Raw genomic sequence first — 12029 nt, 5'->3', positions numbered from 1 at the left:
AAGTGCCGTTTAAATTTTAGAGACTCAGCAGCCACAACACACTACAAAGGCAGGTTAGGGTTAGGGTTAGGTTAGGGTTAGGATATAGGGATGAAAACCACCATGCTCATGCCAGATTGCCATAACTTTTGCCAGGAAGGTGATAGAGGCATGAAAGCAAGCTCTACCCCCCCATTTGCAAGGGGGCTCTTTCCAGCAGTACCACCGCCAAGTTTCTATGAGGTCAGCAAGTGCCTCAACCCAAATGGCCCTCCTACAAAGTGCCGTTTACATCTTAGAGACTTGGCAGCCACAACACACTACAAAGGCACTGCTGGGATTTGAACCCAGAATCTCCTGTTTACGAGGCAGGCATTTTAACCAACTAAGCCACAGCACCTTCTGCTGCAAAGTCTCCATGGGAGGTCATCAGATCAATGAACAAGCCATGCTATTGAGAGCATGAATGTGTTTGTTTGAGAAAAGAGTTTTGGTGGTCAGATAGACTTGTTCGTTGGCCAAGTGTGCTTAGCAAAATGACTAAGGAAGTGACTCTGTTGGGACTTGAACCCTCAATCTTTGAATGGCCACATTTTGCAATATAGAAGTCCAACGTGCTATCCATTGCGCCACAGAGCACGTCATGTTGTGTCTCCAACACTCTGAGGTTACACTTGCTGTAGTAAGGAAATCAACTTCCCTAGAATTAAGAATTGAACACACTTTCAATAGGAGGTGTCAGGACCTCCTATCCTCAGGAGGGGCCAGATAGCACAGTCACTGTCAGATAAGCACTGCTAAGATTTGAAACCAGGATATCTTGTTTATAAGAAATATACCTTGACCAGCTAAGCCACAGTACCCTGTTGGAAAAGTGCTTTAGCATGTCAGAGTATCATCAAAATATAGCCAAGGAAAGATTTGTGAACAGGATTGGCTTGTACCCTTGATAAGTGCAGCAAATTTACTTGAATAACCTTTTTTGTTGGCTTTTAGAAAAGCACACATTTCTAAACGTCTAAGTTCCTGAGGTGCACGACACACTACAAAGGCACTGCTGGGATTTGAACCCAGGATCTCCTGTTTACAAGGCAGGCACTTTAACCAACTAAGCCACAGCACCTTTTGCTACCAAGTCTCCGTGGGAGGTCATCAGATCAATGAATAGGCCATGCTATTGACAACATGAAAATATTTGTTTGAGAACAGAGTTTTGGTGGTCAGATAGCCTTGTCGTTTTTGGACAAGTGTGCTCAGCAAAATGACGAATGCTGCAACTGGAACCCACAACATTTGAATGGCCAAATTTGGCAAACTAGAAATCCAACGGTTAGGTTAGTGGTTATAGTTAGGGTTAGGGATATAGGGATGAAAACCACCATGCTCATGCCGGATTGCCATAACTTTTGCCAGGAAGGTGGCAGAGGCATGAAAGCAAGCCCTACCCCCCCATTTTGGAGGGTGTTCTTTCCAGTGGTGCCACCACCAAGTCTCTATGAGGTCAGCAAGTGCCTCAAACCAATTGGCCCTCCTACGAAGTGCCATTTACATCTTAGAGACTCAGTGGCCACAACACACTACAAAGGCACCGCTGGGATTTGAACCAATGACCTCCTCTTTACTAAACAGGCACTTTAACCAACTGAGCCACAGCACCTTCTGCTGCAAAGTCTCCATGGGAGGTCATCAGATCAAGGAATAGGCCATGCTATTGAGAGGATGAAAGTGTTTGTTTGAGAAAAGAGTTTTGGTGGTCAGATAGACTTGTTCGATGGTCAAGTGTGCTTAGCAAAATGACTAAGGCAGTGACTCTGTTGGGACTTGAACCCACAACCTTTGAACGGCCACATTTTGAAATTTAGAAGTCCAATGCGCTATCCATTGTGCCACAGAGCCCACATTATGAGCATTGTTGTGTGTGGGATAGGAAAATGTAAAATCCAAGGCCTGGGTCCAATAAAGGGCCCAGGCCTGGTTGTGCACAGTCCTTCCCTCAACTGACCACTAAGAACCCACCCAAGAGCGGGAAAGGGACACAATCACAGCTCTTAGTAAAATAAAATAAAATAAAATAAAATAAAATAAAATAAATACATCCCAAAGGGGGTATTATTGTAAGGGTACCCCAGGTTAGGTTTAGGAGCTGATGTGGGTATTGCTCTAAGGGTAATTAAGGTTAGGTTTAGGGGCTAGTGTGGATATTACTCTAAAGGTAATTAAGGTTAGGGTTAGGGGTTGGTGTGGATGTGGTTGTAGTAAATAGAAATATATGATCATTTAGACCACATTCAAAAGAAAGAAGGAGAATATAGAAGAAAAGAAAAAAAATAATAATTGGGTTATGTTAGGATATAGGGATAGTAGGGTTAGGGATAAGGTTAGGGTTGGGATATAGGGATGAAAACCACCATGCTCATGCCGGTTAGGTTAGGGTTAGGATATAGGGATGAGTTAGGGTTAGGATATACGCCGTTGAAACAATGTTTAATTGCGGCCAACTTGGACGGCCATGTTGACACGGGCGACAGCCCTTTGGACGCGGAGGTCGCGTCGTACGATATCTCGGGGACCCGGTGGGCTAGAGAGACGAGGCCGGGCTCGTTGGAAAGGTCTCGGGCGTGCCTTTCGAATGAGGCCGGTCTCTACCCGGTGGCACTTCCGGTTCTGGAGCTAGAGGCTCAAATGTGCAAAATGCTATCTCGGGCCCCCGAGGGGCTAGAGGGTCGGGGCCGGTGTCGTTGGAAAGGGCTCGTCGAGATGTGTAAGGGCCCCGAATTTGGTGTCCCGGGGCCTCTCCGTTCCGGAGATACGGCCGTCGAAAGAGTCGTTTTCCGGAGAGGGTGTAATCCAAGGCCCGTATCTCTGAGACCCGGAGGACTACAGAGACGGTCCAGGGCTCAATCGAAGGGTCCCTTCGAGCCGCGTCGGATGAGCCTGTAACGGGGTCCGGGGTCGGTCCGGTTCGGGAGGTAGAGCCCCAAACGTAATCCGTCACGTCCACCTGAAGGCTGGAGCGGCCGCCGCTCCGCGCGACAACGGAGTAGGGAGGTGGGGGTTGGCTCGACTGAAAGGACTCAGAAGGCCGGTTCGAACGCGACCAACCCGGAGTCTGTGCTGTGTCCGGTCCGGGAGAAACGTCCGTGGGACGTCGGGCGGTCCAGAGCCGCTGTATCCGGGAAGGAACCACCCAGGAACGTGTGGCCGGGCTCGTTGGAAAGGTCTTGCTGCGGACTTTCCAACGAGACCAACCCCGAGCCCATAGGTGGTCCCCTTCGGGAGATATGGCCGGCGGAAGAATCGGTTTTTCACGGGATCCTATCTCCGGACCACGGGCCACCTGGGCTGGAGAGTTCGAAGGTGCTTCAACAGCAGGTAAGTGTGACGGGGACAGTGACAGTGTCATAAGCCGGGGTGTGTGACACCTGCCTGGGCATGGTCAACTTGCCCCCAGGCCCCTGGATGTGCTGATACAACAGGTAAGTATGAAGGGTAGTGTGTCAGTGTATTAAGCCAGGGTGAGTGACACCTGCCTGGGCATGGACAACATGCCCCAGGCCCCTGGAGGTGCTTAAAGAACCGGTAAGTGTGATGGGCAGAGTGTCAGTGTATTAAGCCGGGGAGAGTGACACCTGCCTGGGCATGGACAACTTGCCCCAGGCCCCTGGAGGTGCTTAAAGAACCGGTAAGTGTGATGGGCAGAGTGTCAGTGTATTAAGCCGGGGAGAGTGACACCTGCCTGGGCATGGACAACTTGCCCCAGGCCCCTGGAGGTGCTTAAAGAACCGGTAAGTGTGATGGGCAGAGTGTCAGTGTATTAAGCCGGGGTGAGTGACACCTGCCTGGGCATGGACAACTTGCCCCAGGCCCCTGGAAGTGCTGATACAACAGGTAAGTATGAAGGGGACAGAGTCATTGTCATAAGCCGGGGTGAGTGACACCTGCCTGGGCATGGACAACATGCCCCAGGCCCCTGGAAGTGCTTAAAGAACCATTAAGTGTGATGGGTACAGAGTCATTGTTATAAGCCGGGGTGAGTGACACCTGCCTGGGCATGGACAACTTGCCCCAGGCCCCTGGATGTGCTGATACCACAGGTAAGTATGATGGGTAGAGTGTCAGTGTATTAAGCCGGGGTGAGTGACACCTGCCTGGGCATGGACAACTTGCCCCAGGCCCCTGGAGGTGCTGATACAACAGGTAAGTATGAAGGGTAGTGTGTTAGTGTATTAAGCCGGGGTGAGTGACACCTGCCTGGGCATGGACAACATGCCCCAGGCCCCTGGAGGTGCTTAAAGAACCGGTAAGTGTGATGGGCAGAGTGTCAGTGTATTAAGCCGGGGAGAGTGACACCTGCCTGGGCATGGACAACTTGCCCCAGGCCCCTGGAGGTGCTTAAAGAACCGGTAAGTGTGATGGGCAGAGTGTCAGTGTATTAAGCCGGGGTGAGTGACACCTGCCTGGGCATGGACAACTTGCCCCAGGCCCCTGGAAGTGCTGATACAACAGGTAAGTATGAAGGGGACAGAGTCATTGTCATAAGCCGGGGTGAGTGACACCTGCCTGGGCATGGACAACATGCCCCAGGCCCCTGGAAGTGCTTAAAGAACCATTAAGTGTGATGGGTACAGAGTCATTGTTATAAGCCGGGGTGAGTGACACCTGCCTGGGCATGGACAACTTGCCCCAGGCCCCTGGATGTGCTGATACCACAGGTAAGTATGATGGGTAGAGTGTCAGTGTATTAAGCCGGGGTGAGTGACACCTGCCTGGGCATGGACAACTTGCCCCAGGCCCCTGGAGGTGCTGATACAACAGGTAAGTATGAAGGGTAGTGTGTTAGTGTATTAAGCCGGGGTGAGTGACACCTGCCTGGGCATGGACAACATGCCCCAGGCCCCTGGAGGTGCTTAAAGAACCGGTAAGTGTGATGGGCAGAGTGTCAGTGTATTAAGCCGGGGAGAGTGACACCTGCCTGGGCATGGACAACTTGCCCCAGGCCCCTGGAGGTGCTTAAAGAACCGGTAAGTGTGATGGGCAGAGTGTCAGTGTATTAAGCCGGGGTGAGTGACACCTGCCTGGGCATGGACAACTTGCCCCAGGCCCCTGGATGTGCTGATACCACAGGTAAGTATGAAGGGTAGAGTGTCAGTGTATTAAGCCGGGGTGAGTGACACCTGCCTGGGCATGGACAACTTGCCCCAGGCCCCTGGATGTGCTGATACCACAGGTAAGTATGATGGGTAGAGTGTCAGTGTATTAAGCCGGGGTGAGTGACACCTGCCTGGGCATGGACAACTTGCCCCAGGCCCCTGGAGGTGCTGATACCACAAGTAAGTATGAAGGGTAGTGTGTCAGTGTATTAAGCCGGGGTGAGTGACACCTGCCTGGGCATGGACAACTTGCCCCAGGCCCCTGGAGGTGCTGATACAACAAGTAAGTATGAAGGGTAGTGTGTCAGTGTATTAAGCCGGGGTAAGTGACACCTGCCTGGGCATGGACAACTTGCCCCAGGCCCCTGGATGTGCTGATACCACAGGTAAGTATGATGGGTAGAGTGTCAGTGTATTAAGCCGGGGTGAGTGACACCTGCCTGGGTATGGACAACTTGCCCCCAGGCCCCTGGAAGTGCTTAAAGAACCATTAAGTGTGATGGGTACAAAGTCATTGTCATAAGCCGGGATGAGTGACACCTGCCTGGGCATGGACAACTTGCCCCAGGCCCCTGGAGGTGCACTAAGAACCAGTAAGTGTGATGGGGACAGTGTCAGTGTCATTAGCCGAGGTGTGTGACACCTGCGGGCATGATACATAACACAAAGGGCCTGGAGGAATGATCAAAAAGTGTGAAAAAATGACAAAGTATTTTTCGGGAGAGGGTGTAAGAACCAGGCCCTCCGCCCAACCGGCTGAGGCCGAGAGGGTGCGCCTTGGTGGGCATAAATCAGCTCTATGTAGTGCCTGGAGGTCCAAAAAGTGATGCAAAAAATTTTTTGTTGAAAAAACGACTAAGTATTTTTCGGGAGAGGGTGTAAGAACCAGGCCCTCCGCCCAACCGGCTGAGGCCGAGAGGGTGCGCCTTGGTGGGCATAAATCAGCTCTATGTAGTGCCTGGAGGTCCAAAAAGTGATGCAGAAAAATTTTTTGTTGAAAAAACGACTAAGTATTTTTCGGGAGAGGGTGTAAGAACCAGGCCCTCTGCCGAATCGTCTGAAGCCGAGAGGGTGAGCCTTGGTGGGCATGAATTGGCTTCGTGTACCTCCTGGATGTCAAAATAGTGATGCTGAAAATGTTTGTGCTGATTTAATTGATGTCCATGGGGGAAAGGGTCAGTTTCAATTGATTTCAATGGGGAGACAGTGTAAATGACCTTATTCGAGCTGTGAAACACCTATTTGGGCATGAAAAATAGCCCAAAGGGCCTGGAAGTATGATCCAAAAGTGGCAAATAATGACTAAGTCAATGCAGTCTGGATGATTTGTTGTTATATGGTGTTTGATTCAGTGACTGTAGCCGAGGAAGGTGTCTGTCACCGGATTGACAACATGCCCCAGGCCACTGGAGGTGCTTAAAGAACCGGTAAGTGTGATGGTACAGTGACAGTGTCATAAGCCGGGGTGAGTGACACCTGCTTGGGCATGGACAACTTGCCCCAGGCCCCTGGAGGTGCTGATACCACAAGTAAGTATGAAGGGTAGTGTGTCAGTGTATTAAGCCGGGGTGAGTGACACCTGCCTGGGCATGGACAACTTGCCCCAGGCCCCTGGAAGTGCTGAGACAACCATTAAGTGTGATGGGTACAGAGTCATTGTCATAACCCGGGGTGAGTGACACCTGCCTGGGCATGGACAACTTGCCCCAGGCCCCTGGAAGTGCTGATACAACAGGTAAGTATGAAGGGGACAGAGTCATTGTCATAAGCCGGGGTGAGTGACACCTGCCTGGGCATGGACAACTTGCCCCAGGCCCCTGGAAGTGCTGATACAACAGGTAAGTATGAAGGGGACAGAGTCATTGTCATAAGCCGGGGTGAGTGACACCTGCCTGGGCATGGACAACATGCCCCAGGCCCCTGGAAGTGCTTAAAGAACCATTAAGTGTGATGGGTACAGAGTCATTGTTATAAGCCGGGGTGAGTGACACCTGCCTGGGCATGGACAACATGCCCCAGGCCCCTGGATGAGCTGATACAACAGGTAAGTATGAAGGGGACAGAGTCATTGTCATAAGCCGGGGTGAGTGACACCTGCCTGGGCATGGACAACATGCCCCAGGCCCCTGGAAGTGCTTAAAGAACCATTAAGTGTGATGGGTACAGAGTCATTGTTATAAGCCGGGGTGAGTGACACCTGCCTGGGCATGGACAACATGCCCCAGGCCCCTGGATGAGCTGATACAACAGGTAAGTATGAAGGGGACAGAGTCATTGTCATAAGCCGGGGTGAGTGACACCTGCCTGGGCATGGACAACATGCCCCAGGCCCCCTGGATGAGCTGATACAACAGGTAAGTATGAAGGGAACAGAGTCAGTGTCATTAGCCGTGGTGAGTGACACCTGCCTGGGCATGGACAACATGCCCCAGGCCCCTGGATGAGCTGATACAACAGGTAAGTATGAAGGGGACAGAGTCAGTGTCATAAGCCGGGGTGAGTGACACCTGCCTGGGCATGGACAACATGCCCCAGGCCCCCTGGATGAGCTGATACAACAGGTAAGTATGAAGGGGACAGAGTCAGTGTCATAAGCCGTGGTGAGTGACACCTGCCTGGGCATGGACAACATGCCCCAGGCCCCTGGATGAGCTGATACAACAGGTAAGTATGAAGGGGACAGAGTCAGTGTCATAAGCCGGGGTGAGTGACACCTGCCTGGGCATGGACAACATGCCCCAGGCCCCCTGGATGAGCTGATACAACAGGTAAGTATGAAGGGGACAGAGTCAGTGTCATAAGCCGTGGTGAGTGACACCTGCCTGGGCATGGACAACATGCCCCAGGCCCCTGGATGAGCTGATACAACAGGTAAGTATGAAGGGGACAGAGTCAGTGTCATAAGCTGGGGTGAGTGACACCTGCCTGGGCATGGACAACTTGCCCCAGGCCCCTGGAGGTGCACAAACAAACAGTAAGTGTGATGGGTACAGTGTCATTGTCATAAGCCGGGGTGAGTGACACCTGCCTGGGTATGGACAACTTGCCCCCAGGCCCCTGGAAGTGCACAAAGAACCAGTAAGTGTGATGGGAACAAAGTCATTGTCATAAGCCGTGGTGGGTGACACCTGCCTGGGTATGGACAACTTGCCCCCAGGCCCCTGGAAGTGCACAAAGAACCAGTAAGTGTGATGGGCACAGAGTCATTGTTGTAAGCCGGGGTGGGTGACACCTGCCTGGGTATGGACAACTTGCCCCCAGGCCCCTGGAAGTGCACAAAGAACCAGTGAGTGTGATGGGAACAAAGTCATTGTCATAAGCCGGGGTGAGTGACACCTGCCTGGGCATGGACAACTTGCCCCCAGGCCCCTGGAAGTGCACAAAGAACCAGTGAGTGTGATGGGAACAAAGTCATTGTCATAAGCCGGGGTGAGTGACACCTGCCTGGGCATGGACAACTTGCCCCCAGGCCCCTGGATGTGCTTAAAGAACCAGTGAGTGTGATGGGAACAAAGTCATTGTCATAAGCCGGGGTGAGTGACACCTTCCTGGGTATGGACAACTTGCCCCCAGGCCCCTGGAAGTGCACAAATAACCAGTGAGTGTGATAGGAACAAAGTCATTGTCATAAGCCGGGGTGAGTGACACCTGCCTGGGCATGGACAACTTGCCCCCAGGCCCCTGGAAGTGCACAAAGAACCAGTGAGTGTGATGGGAACAAAGTCATTGTCATAAGCCGGGGTGAGTGACACCTGCCTGGGTATGGACAACATGCCCCAGGCCCCTGGATGTGCTGATACAATAGGTAAGTATGAAGGGTGGAGTGTCATTGTCATAAGCCGGGGTGAGTGACACCTTCCTGGGCATGGACAACTTGCCCCCAGGCCCCTGGAAGTGCTTAAAGAACCAGTGAGTGTGATGGGAACAAAGTCATTGTCATAAGCCGTGGTGGGTGACACCTTCCTGGGCATGGACAACTTGCCCCCAGGCCCCTGGAAGTGCTTAAAGAACCAGTGAGTGTGATGGGAACAAAGTCATTGTCATAAGCCGTGGTGGGTGACACCTGCCTGGGCATGGACAACTTGCCCCCAGGCCCCTGGAAGTGCTTAAAGAACCAGTGAGTGTGATGGGAACAAAGTCATTGTCATAAGCCGGGGTGAGTGACACCTGCCTGGGCACGGACAACTTGCCCCCAGGCCCCTGGAAGTGCTTAAAGAACCAGTGAGTGTGATGGGAACAAAGTCATTGTCATAAGCCGTGGTGGGTGACACCTGCCTGGGTATGGACAACTTGCCCCCAGGCCCCTGGAAGTGCTTAAAGAACCAGTGAGTGTGATGGGAACAAAGTCATTGTCATAAGCCGTGGTGGGTGACACCTGCCTGGGTATGGACAACTTGCCCCCAGGCCCCTGGAAGTGCTTAAAGAACCAGTGAGTGTGATGGGAACAAAGTCATTGTCATAAGCCGGGGTGAGTGACACCTGCCTGGGCATGGACAACTTGCCCCCAGGCCCCTGGAAGTGCTTAAAGAACCAGTGAGTGTGATGGGAACAAAGTCATTGTCATAAGCCGGGGTGAGTGACACCTGCCTGGGCATGGACAACTTGCCCCCAGGCCCCTGGAAGTGCTTAAAGAACCAGTGAGTGTGATGGGAACAAAGTCATTGTCATAAGCCGGGGTGAGTGACACCTGCCTGGGCACGGACAACTTGCCCCCAGGCCCCTGGAAGTGCTTAAAGAACCAGTGAGTGTGATGGGAACAAAGTCATTGTCATAAGCCGTGGTGGGTGACACCTGCCTGGGTATGGACAACTTGCCCCCAGGCCCCTGGAAGTGCTTAAAGAACCAGTGAGTGTGATGGGAACAAAGTCATTGTCATAAGCCGGGGTGAGTGACACCTGCCTGGGCATGGACAACTTGCCCCCAGGCCCCTGGAAGTGCTTAAAGAACCAGTGAGTGTGATGGGAACAAAGTCATTGTCATAAGCCGGGGTGAGTGACACCTGCCTGGGCATGGACAACTTGCCCCCAGGCCCCTGGAAGTGCTTAAAGAACCAGTGAGTGTGATGGGAACAAAGTCATTGTCATAAGCCGGGGTGGGTGACACCTGCCTGGGTATGGACAACTTGCCCCCAGGCCCCTGGAAGTGCTTAAAGAACCAGTAATTGTGATGGGGACAGTGTCAGTGTCATATGCCGAGGTGTATGACACCTGTGGGCATGATACATAACACAAAGGGCCTGGAAGAATGATCAAAAGTGTCAAAAAATGACTAAGTCAATGCATTCTGGATGATCTGTTGTCATAGGTTGTCTGTTTCAGTGAATGTATCCGAGGAGGGTGTGTGTGTCACCGCATTGACAACTTGCCCCAGGCCCCTGGAGGTGCACAAAGAACCAGTAAGTGTGATGGGGACAGTGTCAGTGTCATAAGCCGAGGTGTGTGACACCTGTGGGCATGATACATAACACAAAGGGCCTGGAAGAATGATCAAAAAGTGTGAAAAAATGACTAAGTAATTTTCGGGAGAGGGTGTAAGAACCAGGCCCTCTGTTGAACCGGCTGAGGCCGAGAGGGTGCACCCTGGTGGGCATAAATCAGCTCTATGTAGTGCCTGGAGGTCCAAAAAGTGGTGCAAAAAATTTTTTGGTTGAAAAAATGACAAAGTAATTTTCGGGAGAGGGTGTAAGAACCAGGCCCTCTGTCGAACCGGCTGAGGCCGAGAGGGTGCACCCTGGTGGGCATAAATGAGCTCAATGTAGTGCCTGGAGGTCCAAAAAGTGGTGCAAAAAATTTTTTGGTTGAAAAAATGACTAAGTAATTTTCGGGAGAGGGTGTAAGAACCAGGCCCTCTGTCGAACCGGCCGAGGCCGAGAGGGTGCACCCTGGTGGGCATAAATGAGCTCAATGTAGTGCCCAGAGGTCCAAAAAGTGGTGCAAAAAATTTTTTGGTTGAAAAAATGACTAAGTAATTTTCGGGAGAGGGTGTAAGAACCAGGCCCTCTGTCGAACCGGCCGAGGCCGAGAGGGTGCACCCTGGTGGGCATAAATGAGCTCAATGTAGTGCCTGGAGGTCCAAAAAGTGGTGCAAAAAATTTTTTGGTTGAAAAAATGACTAAGTAATTTTCGGGAGAGGGTGTAAGAACCAGGCCCTCTGTCGAACCGGCTGAGGCCGAGAGGGTGCACCCTGGTGGGCATAAATGAGCTCAATGTAGTGCCTGGAGGTCCAAAAAGTGGTGCAGAAAAATTTTTTGGTTGAAAAAATGACTAAGTAATTTTCGGGAGAGGGTGTAAGAACCAGGCCCTCTGTCGAACCGGCTGAGGCCGAGAGGGTGCACCCTGGTGGGCATAAATGAGCTCAATGTAGTGCCTGGAGGTCCAAAAAGTGGTGCAGAAAAATTTTTTGGTTGAAAAAATGACTAAGTAATTTTCGGGAGAGGGTGTAAGAACCAGGCCCTCTGTCGAACCGGCTGAGGCCGAGAGGGTGCACCCTGGTGGGCATAAATGAGCTCAATGTAGTGCCTGGAGGTCCAAAAAGTGGTGCAGAAAAATTTTTTGTTGAAAAAATGACTAAGTATTTTTCGGGAGAGGGTGTTAGAACCAGGCCCTCTGCCGAACCGGCCGAGTCCGGGAGGGTGCGACTTGGTGGGCATAAATGAGCTCAATGTAGTGCCTGGAGGTCCAAAAGTGTGTGTTTTACCCCAAAATGACACTTTTTCGGGAGTTCGCGTTTCTCCAGGGTCTTCGGCTTTCGCGGTCATGCCGATTTCGGTCAACCCTGTCGGCCTCGGGTCCGAGGACCCCCGCGACTGGAGGTCCAATCGCGGGGGGTTCAGTGGTGGGGTGCCGTCGGAGATTTGTCCGACACGCTTTTTTGTGGACTTAGTTTTTGGCAGACTTTGTA

General features: G+C 51.9%; 2 non-coding genes across 2 annotated transcripts; both read right to left on the bottom strand.

Moving 5' to 3' along the window:
* Window positions 1–305: 305 nt before the first annotated feature.
* On the bottom strand, window positions 306–379 carry trnat-cgu (transfer RNA threonine (anticodon CGU)). Its single transcript has one exon. It is a non-coding gene; the product is annotated as a tRNA-Thr (tRNA).
* A 649-nt stretch (window positions 380–1028) lies between these two features.
* On the bottom strand, window positions 1029–1102 carry trnat-ugu (transfer RNA threonine (anticodon UGU)). The gene has a single exon. It is a non-coding gene; the product is annotated as a tRNA-Thr (tRNA).
* Window positions 1103–12029: the final 10927 nt, after the last annotated feature.

The sequence above is a fragment of the Myxocyprinus asiaticus genome, unplaced genomic scaffold (genome assembly GCF_019703515.2).
Source record: "Myxocyprinus asiaticus isolate MX2 ecotype Aquarium Trade unplaced genomic scaffold, UBuf_Myxa_2 HiC_scaffold_83, whole genome shotgun sequence".
Taxonomy (NCBI): Eukaryota; Metazoa; Chordata; class Actinopteri; order Cypriniformes; family Catostomidae; genus Myxocyprinus; species Myxocyprinus asiaticus.
Note: the sequence above shows the minus strand (reverse complement) of the source record. Positions and strands in the feature narration are given on the sequence as shown.